The sequence below is a fragment of the Trichechus manatus genome, unplaced genomic scaffold (genome assembly GCF_000243295.1).
Source record: "Trichechus manatus latirostris isolate Lorelei unplaced genomic scaffold, TriManLat1.0 scaffold00095, whole genome shotgun sequence".
Classification (NCBI taxonomy): Eukaryota; Metazoa; Chordata; class Mammalia; order Sirenia; family Trichechidae; genus Trichechus; species Trichechus manatus.
In genome coordinates, this window is record NW_004444031.1 from 8,993,287 (window position 1) to 9,009,904 (window position 16,618).

Sequence of the window (16,618 nt, forward strand, 5' to 3'; positions counted from 1 at the left end):
AAAAAACAACATTGCTGTCGAGTGGATTCTGACCATAGTGACTTTGTAGAACAGAGTAGAACTGCTCCACAGGGTTTCCAAGGAGCGCCTGGTGGATTCAAACTGCCAACATTTTGGTTAGCAGCTGAACTCTTTACCACTACACCACCAGGGTTTCCTGCGCTATAAAAGCCCTGTCTAAACCCAATATTTTCATTTGCAGGCTAGATTCCAGACCCTTTTGGTTCTCAAGGACAGATTTCTCCTCTCCGTCCATCATTCAGTAATCAGTCGTCCTCCTTCATCTCACTTGTTCTATAAATGACATTTACCATAGTTCATCTTTTCCTTGATACACCAGTTTCTTCAATTAGCTTCCAGGACACACACTTTCTTCGTTTGCCTTCTACCACACCATTGCCTCCTTCTCAGTTTTCTTTGATCGTTTTTCTTCTTCTGTCTAGCTTCTAGTTCCTTTACTTACTCCAGTATCTTATTCCCATGATCATACACAACATGTTCTCATTGTCAATAATTACAAGCCCTTCTTAGTTTCATATGCAAGCACTCTACTCCGTGACCACCAAGAATTCAGTCCTTGGTCCTCCTATCCATCTGCATTAACCAGTGATCTCTATCAGTATCAGTTATAAACACAGGTGGTCCTGGGTTTTGAATGAGATCCGTTCCTAAGTCTAAGTCATATTTGTAGGTAAATTGGAACAGGCACTTATGGTTCTTATTTAGTGTCAGTCAAATGTTTGTTTTATTATATAGTATGTATTTTACTTTTCTATGTATAGAATACTCTTAAGACACACTTCCAAATTATGCAATGTTTTCATGAGTGCCAAATATTAATGCATGTGTTTGTTATTAGGAACCACTATATTTAACTCAAATTGTTAATATAATTGGCTTTATGACAGTCTGTTCTTAAGTACCAGTTGTCCATAAGTTGGATGTTGGTAACCCTCTGCCTGTAACATTTATATGTTATTCTTCTTGCCTAAATTCTTGCTTAGGTTCTCCCCACCGCTGCTTCTTCTTCTTTTTTTTTTTCAGTTTAAGAAGATGTAAGGTATCATCATGTAAAGGAGCAGTGTCAAGCAAATGTTCCTCTCTCTCCACGGTGTTTGTAAAGATTTTTGTCAAAGGCAAAAAAAGAAAAATTGGGAAGAATAAATGAATGTAGTAACTAAGGGGAATATATGCATGATTACTTAGTGCTTATAAGGTTTCTCTAATACATCAAGAGAAACAAAATCTCAAAGAAAATCTGGAAAAATGTAGTTAAAAGGTATAAAGATATTTCTGTACACATAAATTCTACTCATCCTCTTATATATTTAAATACATGATTCTAACTAGGGATTGAGATTTTCCTCCATGAAGTATGATATTTAGAGACATTTCAAGACTTCCATAGACATATTTATCATACTGTATTATGAGTTGTCATGCCTAAATTACAGTGAGTTAACTTCAGAAAACAGATATTAATGCAACCTGACAAGGATGCATTTTTTGTTACTAAATTGTGGGAGGTATCTTCAAGGGTAAAGCAAAATTATAGCCATTAGAAATCACATTTGTCTACATAGTAGGTTAATTTGTTTCCATTTATATGAACAAAATTTCAATTTTTGGCTAGCTTTTGAGGTTTACTATATACTTATCAACTTTATCAAATACTGATTTTGTTGATTTATGTTTTTAGAAGTGCCCCAAAGCCATGTATGCAGCCTGAAAAAAGCAACAACATTAAAATGGAGCAGCAGTCTTCTTATTCCAGAAGCTCCTATAGTCTTGGCTTAACAAATGATTTTGTTCAAACAGATATTCTTTCACAAATAACTCTTCTGATGAAATGTCTAATACAGGCAAGCAGTTCCCTCAGTCTTTAGCTAAGATGATATTATATGTGATGTAACTTTTAGTAAACTTTTTCTAAAATGAGTTATTTAACCTAAGGTCAAATATGGCTGCTCCCAAACTTCTGCTATAAATTTGTCAAGGGCTTTTACAAGAATTGTTGCCATGTCTGAGGAACACGTATTGAATTGCTTGCCTGCTAGATCAATATTCTAATACAAATGGGTGATTTTTTTAAAAGAATTGGCTATACATCTTTGCTGTATCACTATTCTAAGTACTGTTACATCTCTTATCTTAAAAAAAAAAAAAACTCTCATGTGAATCATCAGTCTCATATCTTTTGTCCCTTTTTCTATGATCTGTTTACAGCAAGATACTCCTCCTCAGAAGGGTTATGTGTACTCAGGCCTCCAAATTCTCTTCTCCCAAACTTCATTTAATTCATTTCAGTTAGACTTTCACTCCTAATTAATCTGGCTTCAATCAATTCACACAGTAATTTGAACAGGGGAAGTTTAGTATTAAATATTAACTATAACAGAGTATTAGAGTAACAAGGGGCCAGCAAGTAAGAAGTAGAGAATGCTAAAGAATACAGGAATAGCAGATAAAAGGTACAGCCTCTACTCCTAGGGCTGAGATATAGTACTCAAGGAAGACCCTCTTCCCTTCCTATCGCCAGGGCTGAGATCCAGACCTCATTATACAGGCTCACTGGATGACATAGAAGTCTCTGTGTTGCTACACTCGCAGGACTTGCTGGAAATCCACTTTTAAGAATTTGCAGGAAATCTGTTCTCTATGGTGCTAGGGAAAACTTCATGTGAAGGTGACTCACAGGAGGCACTATGCTACAAAATCTCATACTGGATATGACCATGGAATGAGAGGAGGTGCTGAGAGTTGCTGATGGCCACTGGATCCTGTTGGCTGCTATAGGCTGTGGGTGCTAGTAATGGAGAAGCTGTGAGCCCTGCAGAAGCCTGATGCTGGAGAACATCATGAATGCTGTAGTAGATGCAAGCACTCCAGACCCAGAAAACAGGCCCTTTTCTCCTGAAATGTCTCTCTTGCTTCCTTCAGGGTCAAAGATTCAGGACCAGATGGCGAAGGAAAAAAATATTTTAACAGCACAGATTTAGTTTCATCCAACGGTCAAAAAGGGAAATTTGGAGCTGTGAGGCAAAAAAAAGTCTAATCTACACAATCATCAGTGGTATTTAATGATCTATAATGCCGTTCCTCCTATCTAATTGGCTACTTCTTCTCAGGTCTCTTTACTAGCTCATCCTCATCTCACTGCTCTATAAAGTATTACAGGATCCAGGGATTACACTTAGGACTGTTTCTCTACTTACTCTTTTGAAAATTTCAAGCAGCCTCAAGATTTTAAATGCCACCTATATGTGAATAGTTTTGAAATTTAGATCTCAAGTATAGACCTCTACTCTGAACTCATATATAATTATATATACAACTGCTTAATCAATATCTTCAGGTAGATGTCTAATAAAACCCACTGCCGTCAAGTTGATTCTGACTCATAGCGACCCTATAGGACAGAGTAGAACTACCCAGTACGGTTTCCAAGAGCACCTGGTTGATTCTAACTGCAGATCTTTTGATTAGCAGCCGTAGATCTTAATCACTACACCTTCAGGGTTTAATGTCTAATAGGTATGTCAAATTAGCATTTTAAAAATAGATGTTTCAGATATTTTCCACATCAAAACTGCTTTTCCACACATTTCCTAATTTCGGTTGATGTTAAAATAATTCTAGATGCTTGGGAAATAATTCTTAGAGTAATCCTTCTCCTAGTTTTCCATTAACTTCCATGTTTTGGAAATTTTTTTGATTCTACTTTCAGAATATATCCTGAATCCAGACTTTTTTTTTTTTTACAATCTCCATAAATACAATCCTATAACAAGACACCATCATTTCTAACCTAGAATATTGCTAACTAACCTCTCTGTCAGAAGTCCTTGGGTAGTTTAGATGGTTAACACTCTGCTAACTGAAAGATGGTGGTTTGAGTTCACTCAGAGGCACCTCAAAAGAAAGGCCTGTCAATCTTCTTCCAAAAAAATCAGCCATTGAAAACCCCACGGAGTACAGTTCTATTCTGACACACATGAGGTTACCGTGAGTCAGAATAACTTGATAACAACTGGTTTGGTATTTTTGGAATCCATCTGTCACCTGGAAACCCTGGTGGCATAGTGGTTAAGTTCTACAGCTGCTAACCAAAAGGTTGGCAGTTCGAGTACACCGCATGCTCCTTGGAAATCCTATGAGGCAGTTCTACCTTGTCCTATAGGGTTACTACGAGTCAGAATCAACTAGACGGCAATGGGTTTTATTAGATGTCTACCTGGAGATATTGATTAAGCAGTTATTGACAGCAACAGATTGTATTGTTTTGTTTTTTTATCCTGTCACCTAGCATCTTAGTACACCCACTCCTCACTTATTGACATGATTAAGTTCCAACGACTAAGTCATTATGTGAAAATGGACATTTTGTGAAATATTCTCAATTTCCTGCCCCGACTCCTCTCCTCCCCAGCCCCAGCCCTCCCACCTGAGCTACGGCTGCCCCTCTGTACCTGCAGCAGTCACGGGATCACCCTCTCTCTGCTTGCCAGAATTCGAACCCATGCTGCAGGCTGCTAGCTGGGGATCCTCACCCACCCGTGCCCCGTTTCCAGTGCCCACCGGCCAGTGCCTGCATGCAAGGTGAGGGCTGAGTAGAGGGTGGGTGCGCCATGAGAAAGAAGGAGCCAAAGCACTGGGGATTCCGTGTGTGCAGACTGGGGTTAAACACCTCGGGGGTGGTGCTACTCTTCCGTCCACTAGCCCTGGACTAGCTGTGTGTGGCAAAGGTGTGCAGATGGGCGGCGTCATTAATGCACAAAATAATAGCTTACTATATTTTTTTTACTATTATCCTAAATGTGAAATGTTGGATAATGAGATAGTCATAAGTGAGGAGTAGGAGGAATCATTTTAGAACATAAATCAGATTATGGAACTCCTATACTAAGAATATCTCCAATGACTGCTTACCTCATTCAGAGTATAAGGAAGAATATTTATGGCCTACAAAGCCATACATGATCTACCGTCATCCCAACCACACTGACCTTATCTCCTACTTGGTTTCTCTCTTATTCTGCTGATCATGGAATACCACAGATAGGCTCCTGCCTGAAGACTTTGTGCTTAGAGTTTTCTGTGCCTGGAATGCTCTTCCGACAGACGTCCTTGTGGCTCTCTCCTTCAGGTTTTCATTCAAATGTCACCTTACTGATATCTTTTCTCACCACACAAAACACTGACACACTAAAGTCCATATATTTGGGCTTACTTTTCTCCATAGCACTTTGTACCATGAAAAATTTTATCCATTTTGATTTTTTGTTTGTTTAAGGTTCTGTCTCCTCCTGCAACAATGTGAGTTCCATGAGAGCAAGGATGTTTATCTTCTTTACTACATATCCTATGAACCATGTACAATATTTGAATTATTGTTCATTTAATTGAATGTATTCATCATTCATTTAATATTTTGAATAAGTGAATGTATATCAAGAACTATATGGTTGTTTGTTCTTTTACCCAAATGTAAACAAAATCTCCGGTTATGGTGTTATAAGTCATTCAAAATTATAAGTTGCACTTTTGTCTTAAACTATTCAAATTTTTATCTCACTGGATGTAATGTTTTCCCTTTTCTTTAACATCTTATACTTAAAATACAAATTCACTTATACATATCCAATTCCTGAAAAATGGACAGAAAATGCAAGAATCCATTACTTGCTAAATGAATGAATCATTCAATTAATAAATGTCTACATAAATAAATATGTAAAAATGGCCAGCAAACATTAGAAGTTTGATTTATTTCCACCAGTTGTGATAAATAGAAATATTAATAGGTATTATTCTGTACCTATCAAAATGGCAAAACAGGAAAAAGCACAAAGCTCAATATGAGCAGCCACCATCATACACTATTTGCAAATATTGAAAAACACTGTAATTCTTTTAAGAAATATACCGCTGACACTCTTTAAGAATCTTAAAATATTTTCACAAATGTTGAAGCAGTAATTACCATTCCAAGTCTCAAAAATGAGACAACAGACAGAGGTATACATTTGTACACTTTTGTCACAAAATTATCCTTTATATCTCTAAATCAGAAACAGGTAAAATATCCAGAAATACAACATATTCAAATACCTTTAGTATGCAACTATTAAAAATAATAATTTACAGAGTATACAGTGAAATCAAAAATGCAAATGAAATAATTTGGAAGAAAGATATCAAGGTACTTATTAATGTATACATGTGACTTGATTCTATCTTTTAAAATCACATGCATATAATCTTCTACTCAATTACTTATAGAAACATTTGCACTGCTAATCAGAACAGTGAATTAAGTATCAGTTAAATTTGTCTATTTATATCATAACTTGTCCTTTCATGTCAATACGTTTTACAATCATAACTATGCAAATTATTTAATGAGTTAACAATGAAACTATTCATTATTTTCAATATATTTTGGAACTGAGAAATGTTAGAAATTGTAGACCATACTACTTATAAGAATATCTTTGCTACATATGTTTTTTGTTTCTTGTGAAATGTTATTTTCTGTTAGCTTCTTTTTAAAACATTCCTCACTATCAGGAGAGAAACCAGAATTTACTAATCTTTATCTGCTGTAAATAATGTTACAAGGTGCACCTGTGTACATGTATCCCTATGGGCAATTAAACAACTTCTGACGGATAACTTCCCAGAATTTGACAATTTCGTTCATTATCAAAAGTAAATGAACATGTTAAAATATGATCTTTACTTCCAAACTGCACTTGTATATGTGGATCAAATTTATACTTCCATTAATTGTACATAATATTACCAGTACCAGTTTCCTACATTCACACAATAATTGGACAATATCAATTTAATTAATTTCTACCTATTTGATAGACCAAAAAGAAAGAACATCTCAATACTGCTTCAATCTGAATGTCCTCATTACTATTATTCCAAACATTCCTTGTCATATAGTTTATTTTCCTTTTTTCTGTGAACCCTGTCTATTTTCAATCTTATTTAATCATTACAAAATAGATTATATTTGGAAAAATTTGTGTGATACAAAAGTAACTTATTTTTATCTAAAAACTCTTGAACTTATGAAAGAACAAATAAAAAATATACCAAGACACTACAATGTCTTTTTCACAATAGCAATTCAATATGACCAGAATTACACTCATAAATATCTCCCATGACAAAACAAATGCCTTATGTACAACAATAATTCATTTTTTATAGACAAATCTTTGTTTCAGCAGCTACATATGGTCAATTTCTCTTTTTTTTATGTTGTATCTTTTTCAATTGCTCCTAGGAGTCATTTTAATATAGATAATTGAATTGTAGTTAATTCTCCATCTGGTGTTCCAGATTGGTTACTTACTACTGCTGATTCCAGGCTGATATTTTTCATTTATACTACTTGATCATTTTATTCACTGTCACATCTCTAACAGTATGTGACATTTTCAAAGCATGTCGTGTGAACACAGTTTAGAATTCCCAGGGTATAATTCCTTATATACATGCAGACATCTGGAGTTTCTTCTCTGATGTTCCCCGAAAACCAACTTATAGGAATTTTATCATCACTGTATAGGAACTAGATCTGGGGTTAAGACCACAACAAAGCCAATCTTAGAGGTAAACATATTTAATATTTCCAGGACTTTCTTTCCCCCTTCCCCTCCTCTCACTTCCACTTTAGTTATAATCTGCTTGGGATCCATGGATAAGAAAATAAGAGCAGAAGACAGTCTGCCCCGAAGGAACTTAAAAAAAAAAAAACTACCCTCCATCCCCAAGTTTGATGGCATTATGCAATGCAAAATTCCAAGAGACGTTTAGAGTAAATTTTAGGGAAAAAAAAAAACTCTCTTCTGTCTCTTCTGTACATTAAAAATCTTTACTATAATCTTTCTAGTTTATGTCTCACTCATCACCATAAAAACCTATATCACTTGATAAGCAATGGTGGGGTTATCTAGGAGATGAATGTGTAGGGGAGCCTGGAATGAATATTTTGCTTTCTAATAAGAAATATTTGAACCGAATGTGTCATCTTTATGTAGATTTTTGGATCATGGTGTATAGCTTCTGTTCATTAGCACTGAAAAATTCTGCAGTGAATGTATACCTCAAAATCATGGCACCAAAAGTTGTAGCTTTAATAACATATGTGCCTGCACTATTTTTAGCACAATTAGAAAAGGACAATATTCAAATGTTGTATGTTCAACATTTCAAGTGTAGAAAATAAGAATTCCAGTGTCTTATACCCTAATAACAAAAGAATACATGAACATGACTCTGGATAGACATTATCCATCACCAAAATTATCCAAAGAAGAAAAACAATAAACTGTTCAGAGAATTAAAAGAAGCAACTGAGAACATAGACCAGAGAGTCAAATGGCTTCATACCTCTTCACTTAAAGATATTAATTTAGTGGATTATTCCAGTTCTATCTGATACCTCTGTTTTAAATGTTATCCTTTAGATATTTGATATCCTTCAGATATTTATGTATTTAGGAAAACTATTCATACTTTTATATTCCTCATTATTAAAAAAAAAATGTGAATCTGGAAGGAAAGAAGAGAGAACATTTCTGTGCCACAATCAACAATATTTTACTTTCATGGTGAGTAGGACAACAAGGTAGAATTTTATTGCACCAGTAGGTATAGTGTCATTAAGTGATCCCAAAGACTTTTCACTTGTGTACTGACACGGATGGGGCACTACACCAAGAAAAATGAAACCATAAGATAGCAGACGTGCCTCTCTGGGTTTTTTTTTTGTGGACACAACTTAATAGAGCTACTGTCAGCGACACTATACACATCTTGGCTAAACGTATTTCAAGATCAGTGAATCCAGCAAAGCTTTGCAGAATCTTATGTACTGCCAGTATGGAAGATTCATTCTTGCAGTATATTACTTATCAGTTCAATCTAAGCGCTGAATGCACTTTCAAGCGTGCATTGACATTACCCTGTTACATAAATTCTTATGGGATGAACCGATAATTTACAGCCTGTGACTGCACAAAGGCAACACTTTCTGCCCACGTGAAAGAAACAGAACATGCACTTATGTGAGTTGAAAATAAATCAATACACCTTTCCAGAAAATATACTTTTGGAGGAAATGATATCTTACATTAAAAACAATTTTGTGGTTTCCACACAGTTTTTAAATACTTTATCTAAACAATAAATAATGAGTTCGAATATTTATCCTGCTTTTAGTGCAAAACATTTATCCAGTGTTTTTATTTTGCTTCTCAAAAAAAGGTTATGCTATAAATATATTGTTATATATGCATATCAATCTACTTTATTCTTTTTGTCTGTTATATAATGTTATACTGCAGGAATGCATCACAGTTTATTAAACTATTGCCCAATTTGATGGCCTTTTGATTGTTTACAAGTTTTTGCTATCAGGAAAAACATTAATGAGTATTTTTGTATATATATTTTTATGCACACATACATGTATTAGATAGATTTGTTTTAAAAAAGGAAAGAATTGAAAGGGTTGAAACAAATTTTATTTACGTGGTGTAGTTAACATCTCAAAAACTGATACCAGTTTGTACTTCCATCAACATTCATTGATATAATTGTTTGTACTTCTGTCCATTAATTCATGCAACAAATGTTTACTGTCATCTATTATGTGACAGCAATTGTTTTATAATTATTGGTATGTATCAGTGAACAAAATCAACCAAAAACAACAACAACAAAAATTTAGACCTCTTGTGACTTATATTCTGGTGACAAGAATATTTAATAATTTTTTTCTTTAAAAACATTTGCCAAAAATTTAATGTTATGAAGCTTCAAATTTTTTCTCAGTCTGATCTAAGACAATTGTTATATTAATTTACTTTTCTTTCATTGTTATGATGTTCAGGAAATACAATGACTTTACAGATGATTTGGAGTCCCTTTTTGGGTGCAAACAGTTAAGCTACCCCCCTACTAGTCAAAAGGTTGGTAGTTGGAACCTACCCAGAGGTGTCTCAGAAGACAGGCCTGGTGATCTGCTTCTGAAAGGTCACAGCCTTGAAAACCCTACGGAGCAGTTCTACTCTGCACATATGGAATCACCACGAGTCAGAACTGACTGAACAGCAACAGGTTTCTTTGTACGTTTTTAATATTGTCTCTTAAGAGATTTTAGGTGGCATCAGTTTCTGCCAGTTGACCTGAGATACCATATAGTTTGGGACATTTTTCTTGGCTAGGAGGGGAAGAAGCAGTTTCATGGGCTTCTATTTTTCCTTTTCTTTTAACACAATAATGGCTCTTCCTTCCTCCACAGGTCAGCAGATCAATGTGAGGGTTCAATGAGGTGACGTAGAACGTTATCAGGACCTCTGATTGCCGTTCAGGCTTTACAGCTCATTGTGGTAATTACCTTCACCTTTCCTATCATTTCCTTGGTGATGTAGTGATTAAGCGCTATGGCTGCTAACCAGAAGGTCGGCAGTTCAAATCTACCAGGTGCTCCTTGGAAACTCTATGGGGCAGTTCTACTCTGTCCTTCAGGGTCGCTGTGAGTCAGACTTGACTCAACAGCAGTGGATTTGGTTTTCCTGTCATTTCACAATTCTGTCATCACCAAGCCTAGTCTTCTGGTGCAATTCTAACTGTCAATACACAATCAACAAATGACAGCCCACACTGAGCTTCTCAACAATCCTGGAGCACATTGACCATCAAATTTTTTATTGCTTTAGTGAAAAGGGTGGTTTCCTGGAGATCTGAACCAGTTGGTGGGTTTTCTGCTCTTAAAGAACAAATTAATTCTGTCAGGCCTACCTCTCTCAGTCTTTGGTCTCTTTTCTCAACACTCTTCCAAGACAGTTATGACATCTCCTTTTTATAAGTAATACATAGAAACCCTTGGTTTTTTTCAAAGCTTAAAAGGGCCATCTCAGCAGTACTTTAGGTTCAGCTACGGGTGCACCTGCAAAGGATATTAAATCCTGAATCATCAGAGTTTAAGGAAAAGGAATATAGGTGAAAGTTACTGACAAAATCAAATTTTACACACACCACAAATGTAGCCTGTGCAAAATAAAATCCATTATTGCTACATCAATGTCTTGTGATAGCCCTGCTATTAATAGAACAGTGGTCAAAGGGACTAGCAAAAGGCTCTGCTGTGTTCTGATACCTGACTTCATGTGCAAATAAACTTAAATGCCCTGGTATCAGTCAGAATCGGGCAGATTATACCAACAAATTGTCTCAACAAACAACAAAGGTTTTAAACAACAAAAGTTCATTTTCATACTACATGCCCAAGTTGTGTTGGCTGGGGACTATGATCCTTGCAGTTCTCATTTGAGGATGAAAACTCAGGGAAGACTCCACCATCTGGACCTTCGCTGGCTACTAAAGCTGAGAAAGAAAACATAGTAAATCATGCACTGACGCAGGCAGGTTTCTGCTCATAGTTTACTGGCCAATGCATGTGACATGACCATGCCTGATTTAAAGAGGGAGGAGAGGTACAATCCTCTTGGGTCTGGAAGAAAAATGATGGGAAATGCTGGCGAACAGTGCCAATGACTACTACGGGTCCAGTGTATTTTGGAGTCTAACTTCTAATTTATGCTACACTAGCAAGGTAATTTAAGAAGAGTTAATTCAAATATATTAGCAGTACAATTTTAAGGGTAAATTAAAGAAATTAATTACCTGATGCTAAAAGGAAGGAGATCTTTACCCCTCTCCCATTTCTTGGAGAATTTCCTTGAGAAAATATATCTTTGTAAATGCTTTCTCTTACACTTCGATACACATGTAAATCTTTTTAGAAGCTAAATAAGCCTCATACTAGTTTTACAACCCAGCAGCCATCTCTTTGAAACATAACCATCAAGGAAGAGAGAGCTTGTATCTCTCTGTCACTGTGGGAGATTAGCCTGGGCATACCGTAACTACCTGTTCATCCTAAAGATGAGAGAAGTTTTATTTTTCTTTTGGATAAAGGCAATTAACTAACACAGATGGCCACTCCAATTAGTAGGTGGATTTAGAATGAACTGTGCACAGCAAATGGTGCTTTCAAGTCCTCTCATGTGAGGGCAAATAATCATTTACCTTGAGAACATGCATGTCGTGGATTGTATCTGCGTGAGTATATAAAAGGGTGAGATTTCTTTCTGTTCTTTCAATTTCATTAGCAGATTGCCTATGATGCACATAGTCTGGCTTAATGTTTATTCAGCACTAAATCTGTTTTCTTTATTTTCTAAATTTGTGGAGAGGATTTTCTGGATTGTCAGAATATTTAATTTTTTAATTTTTCACCAACAGAATATATATGTATGTATACACTCTTAGGAGTCCCTGGTGGTGCAAACAGTTAATGTATTCAGCTGGTAATAGAAAGGTTGAGGGTTTGAGTCCACCCAGAGGCACTTCAGAGGAAAAACTTGGTGATTTTTCAACATATTGGCCACTGGAAACCATATGAAATTGAGTTCTACTCTGACACATGTGGGATCTCCAGTTGACTTGATGGCAACTGGTATGGATAACAAATACATATTAGCCCTTTTATGAGTGACGTGACTACTCTAAGAGTTGGAAGCTAACAATTTTGAAAATAATGTTGCAGTCAGCATGACTTTCAGTAAGAAAATTGTTTCCTCTTAATATAATTGTTTCTATCACATGTATGTCTCCTTCGGTAGTCCTTGTTTACATTGCAAAAAAATTAAGTACACAATAATAATAGTCTTAAATATACAGTCTAAAAAAAATTATAAAATATAATATGTACAAATATTGATGAACTGTTATGTATAAGCAGAGAGTATTTTAATGAGTTATTATTTATAATTATATTAATAATCAGCATGTAATTTGTGCCCTGTTCTATGAAAAAATCATATATATAGATACATAAAAAAAATCTCATTATGTGTGTATACATATGCATAAATATGTATATATTTTAATGCATATGTAAATATATTACTTTTTATATTACCTGGCATAAATTATATGTTGAATATTATTATAATAATTATTATTGTTGTCATTATTATTCTCTCTGCTTATAACTAAATTTATCAGTATATGTCTATATGTATGTGTTGGTGTGTCTATATATATATATTCTAATTCTCATTCTGAAATATATTTGCTTTGTAATTTGGGAATAAGTTACTTTGCTTTTAAAATACCTATATATATAGACACACACACAGGTATTTTAAAAGCAAAGTAACTTGTTCCCAAATTACAAAGCAAATATATTTCAGAATGAGAATTAGAATTCAAGCTTCTTTGACTACAGAATATATTATTTTTCCTCTAAAGCATGTTGCCTGTTATAGAAATATACATCTACACTTTCAATATGTTACAGTAGACTGAATATTGAGCCCCCTATAGGATTGCTATGAGTTGGAATCAACTCAATGGCGATGGAGTAAAGATGCCCAAGTCCTAATTCCCAGAACCTATAAATACGTTACCTGATAAAAAGGACGTTGCAGATGTGATCAAATTAAAGATCTTGAGATGCAGAGATTATCCAGTGGGTTCCTAATTGCATGGTATTTATGAGGAGATGTTACAAGGAGAGCAGAGGGTGAGTTAGAGAAATAGATTTGAAGATGCTATGCTGGTGGTTTTGAGGATGGAGAGAGGACCAACACGCTAAGGAATGCAGATAGAAGCTGGAAATGATAAGGAAACAGATTTTCTCCTAGAGACTTTTGAAGAAACACAGTCGTGCTGACATCTTATATACTGCTAATTCACTCTTTCCTCTTCTCCAACATCTTCTATGCCCTGCAAAGCTATATCCAGCAATCAACATTTCACTTTATCTTCAGCTTCTATTTGGATCAACAAGTTGGAGAGCACCAACAAGAGATCCTGAGAGTAAGAGGGAAAAGAGTTTGTAGCGGTTATTCTGTAAGCTCCTGCCTATTGGTACAAAATGTGTAGACTGTGTTCATCCACTGAAGGCCACAGCCCTTCTCAAGGATCCTACTTCTTATATCTCTTTGGATTTTGTTTACTATCCTTTCTCCTTCTCATTTCAGGTCTAAAGATATAAAGACTACCTTGTTGTAGCTAGACCTTGGACTTCATTTTTCCTTAGGTACTTTGTCAACAACCTCCTCGAATCATCGCAAAGTGTCCGTTTATTAAAGAGAGCGTGCCATCTGTTTTCTGCTGGGTCCCAGGTTATATGGTAAGATAGGTGCCACACTTTGAGTGAAAGATCTGAACGTTACACAATAATATAAATGCTGAGCCTTGAAAACTCTTTTCTGTTTCTTTTTTTTTAATTTTTTTTATTGTATTTTAGATGAAGGTTTACAGAACAAATAGTTTTTCATTAAACAGTAGTACACATATTGTTTTATGACATTGGTTAACAACTCCACAACATGTCAACATGCTCCCTTCTTGACCTTGGAGGACCTTTTTTTTTTTTGGTGAAAATATACGTAGCCAAAGATACAACATTTCAAAAGTTTCTACGTGGACATTTCAGTGTCATTGATCACATTCTTCCAGTTGTGCTGTTATTCTCACTATCCTTTTCCATATTATTCCATCACCATTATCTCCTACTCACTGCCCCCTAGGCTTCCCAACAAACCATCTGAGTTGTTGTTGTCAATTTGATCTCACATAGACAATTTTTTTTTTTCTGTACTTTAGATGAAGGTTTACAGAACAAACAGTTTCTCATTAAACAGCTAGTACACATATTGCCCTATGACAACCGTTAACAACCCCGCAACATGTCAACACTGTCCCTTCTCAACCTTGGGTTCCCTATCACCAGCTTTCCTGTCCCCTCTTGCCTTCTAGTCTTGTCTCTGGACAGCTGTTCCTCATTAGTCCTGTTTTGTTTTATGGGGCTGTCCAATCCCCAGCTGAATGGTGAACCTAGGAAGTGACTTCACCACTGAGCTAAAAGGGTGTCCAGGGGCCATACTCTTGATTTTCTGCAGCCTCTGTCAGTCCAGTAAATCTGGTCTTTTTTGTGTATTAGAATTTGGTTCTACATCCTTCTCCAGCTCTATCCAGGACCCTCTGTTGTGATCCTGTCAGAGCAATCAGTGATGGTACCCGGGCACCATTTAGCTGTACTGAACTCAGTCTTGTGGAGGCCTTGGTAGCTGAGGTCCATTAGTTCTTTGGAATAGTCTTTTCCTTGTATCCTGTTCTCTTCATTCTCCATTGCTCCCAAGGGGTGAGACCAGTGGAGTATCTTAGATGGCTGCTCACAGGCTTTTAAGACCCCAGACGCTACTCGCCAAGGTAGAATGTAGAACATTGTCTTTATAAACTGTGTTACGCCAGTTAAGCTAGATATTCCCTGAGACCATGGTCCCCACAGCCCTCCGCCCAGCAATTCAGTCCCTCAGGAAGTTTGGATGTGTCTATGGAGCTTCTATGACCTTTCCTCGTACAAGTTGCGCTGGCTTCCTCAGTATTGTGTATTATCTTACCTTCACCAAAGTTACCACTTATCTATTATTTATTTAGTTTTCCCCTACCTTCACCTCTCCCATCCCTGGTATGCAACAAAGATTGTTCCATTTTGTGTGTAAACTTTTTCATGAGTTTTTACAGTAGAGGTCTCATACAATACTTGTTCTTTTGTGATTGACTTATTTCACTCAGCATAATGTCCTCCAGTTTCATCCATATTATGAGATGCTTCACAGATTCATCATTGTTCTTTATCATTGCATAATACTCCATTTTTTGTATGTACCATAGTTTGTTTATCCATTCATCTGTTGATGGGTGTCTAGGTTGTTTCCATCTTTTTTCTATCGTGAACAGTGCAGCAATGAACATGAGTGTGCACGTGTCTATTCGTGTGACAGCTCTTATTTTTCTAGGATATATTCCTAGGAGTGGGATTGCTGGATCTTATGATATTTCTATTTCTAGCTTTATAAGGAAGTGCCATATCATTTACCAAAATGGTTGTATCATTATGCATTCCCATTAGCAGTGCATAAAATTTCCCATCTCCCCGCAGCCTCTCCAACATTTGTTATTTCCAGTGTTTTTGATTTGTGCCAGTAATGCTAGGGTGAGATGGTATCTCATTGTGGTTTTAATTTGCATTTCTCTAACGGCTAGTGATTGCGAGCATTTCCTCATGTGTCTATTGGCTGCTTGAATGTCTTCTTTGGTGAAGTGTCTGTTAATTTCCTTTGCCCATTTTTCAATTGGATTGTCTTTTTGTTGTAGAGATGTTGGGTTTTCTTGTAGATTTTAGAGATTAGACCTTTGCCTGACATGTAATGTCCAAAAATTTTTTTCCCAGTCTGTAGGTTCTCTTTTAACTCTTTTGGTGAAGTCTTTTGATGAGCATAAGTGTTAATTTTTAGAAGATCCCAGTTATCTAGCTTATCTTCTGGAGTTTGTGTGTTGCTGGTTATGGTTTGTATCCTGTTAATGCCATGCATTAGGGCTTCCAGTGTTAATCCTATTTTTTCTTCTATGAACTTTATAGTTTTAGGCTTTATATTTAGGTCTTTGATCCATTTTGAATTAGTTTTTCTATACGCTGTGAGATATAGGTCTGTTTCATTTTTTTAGAGATGGA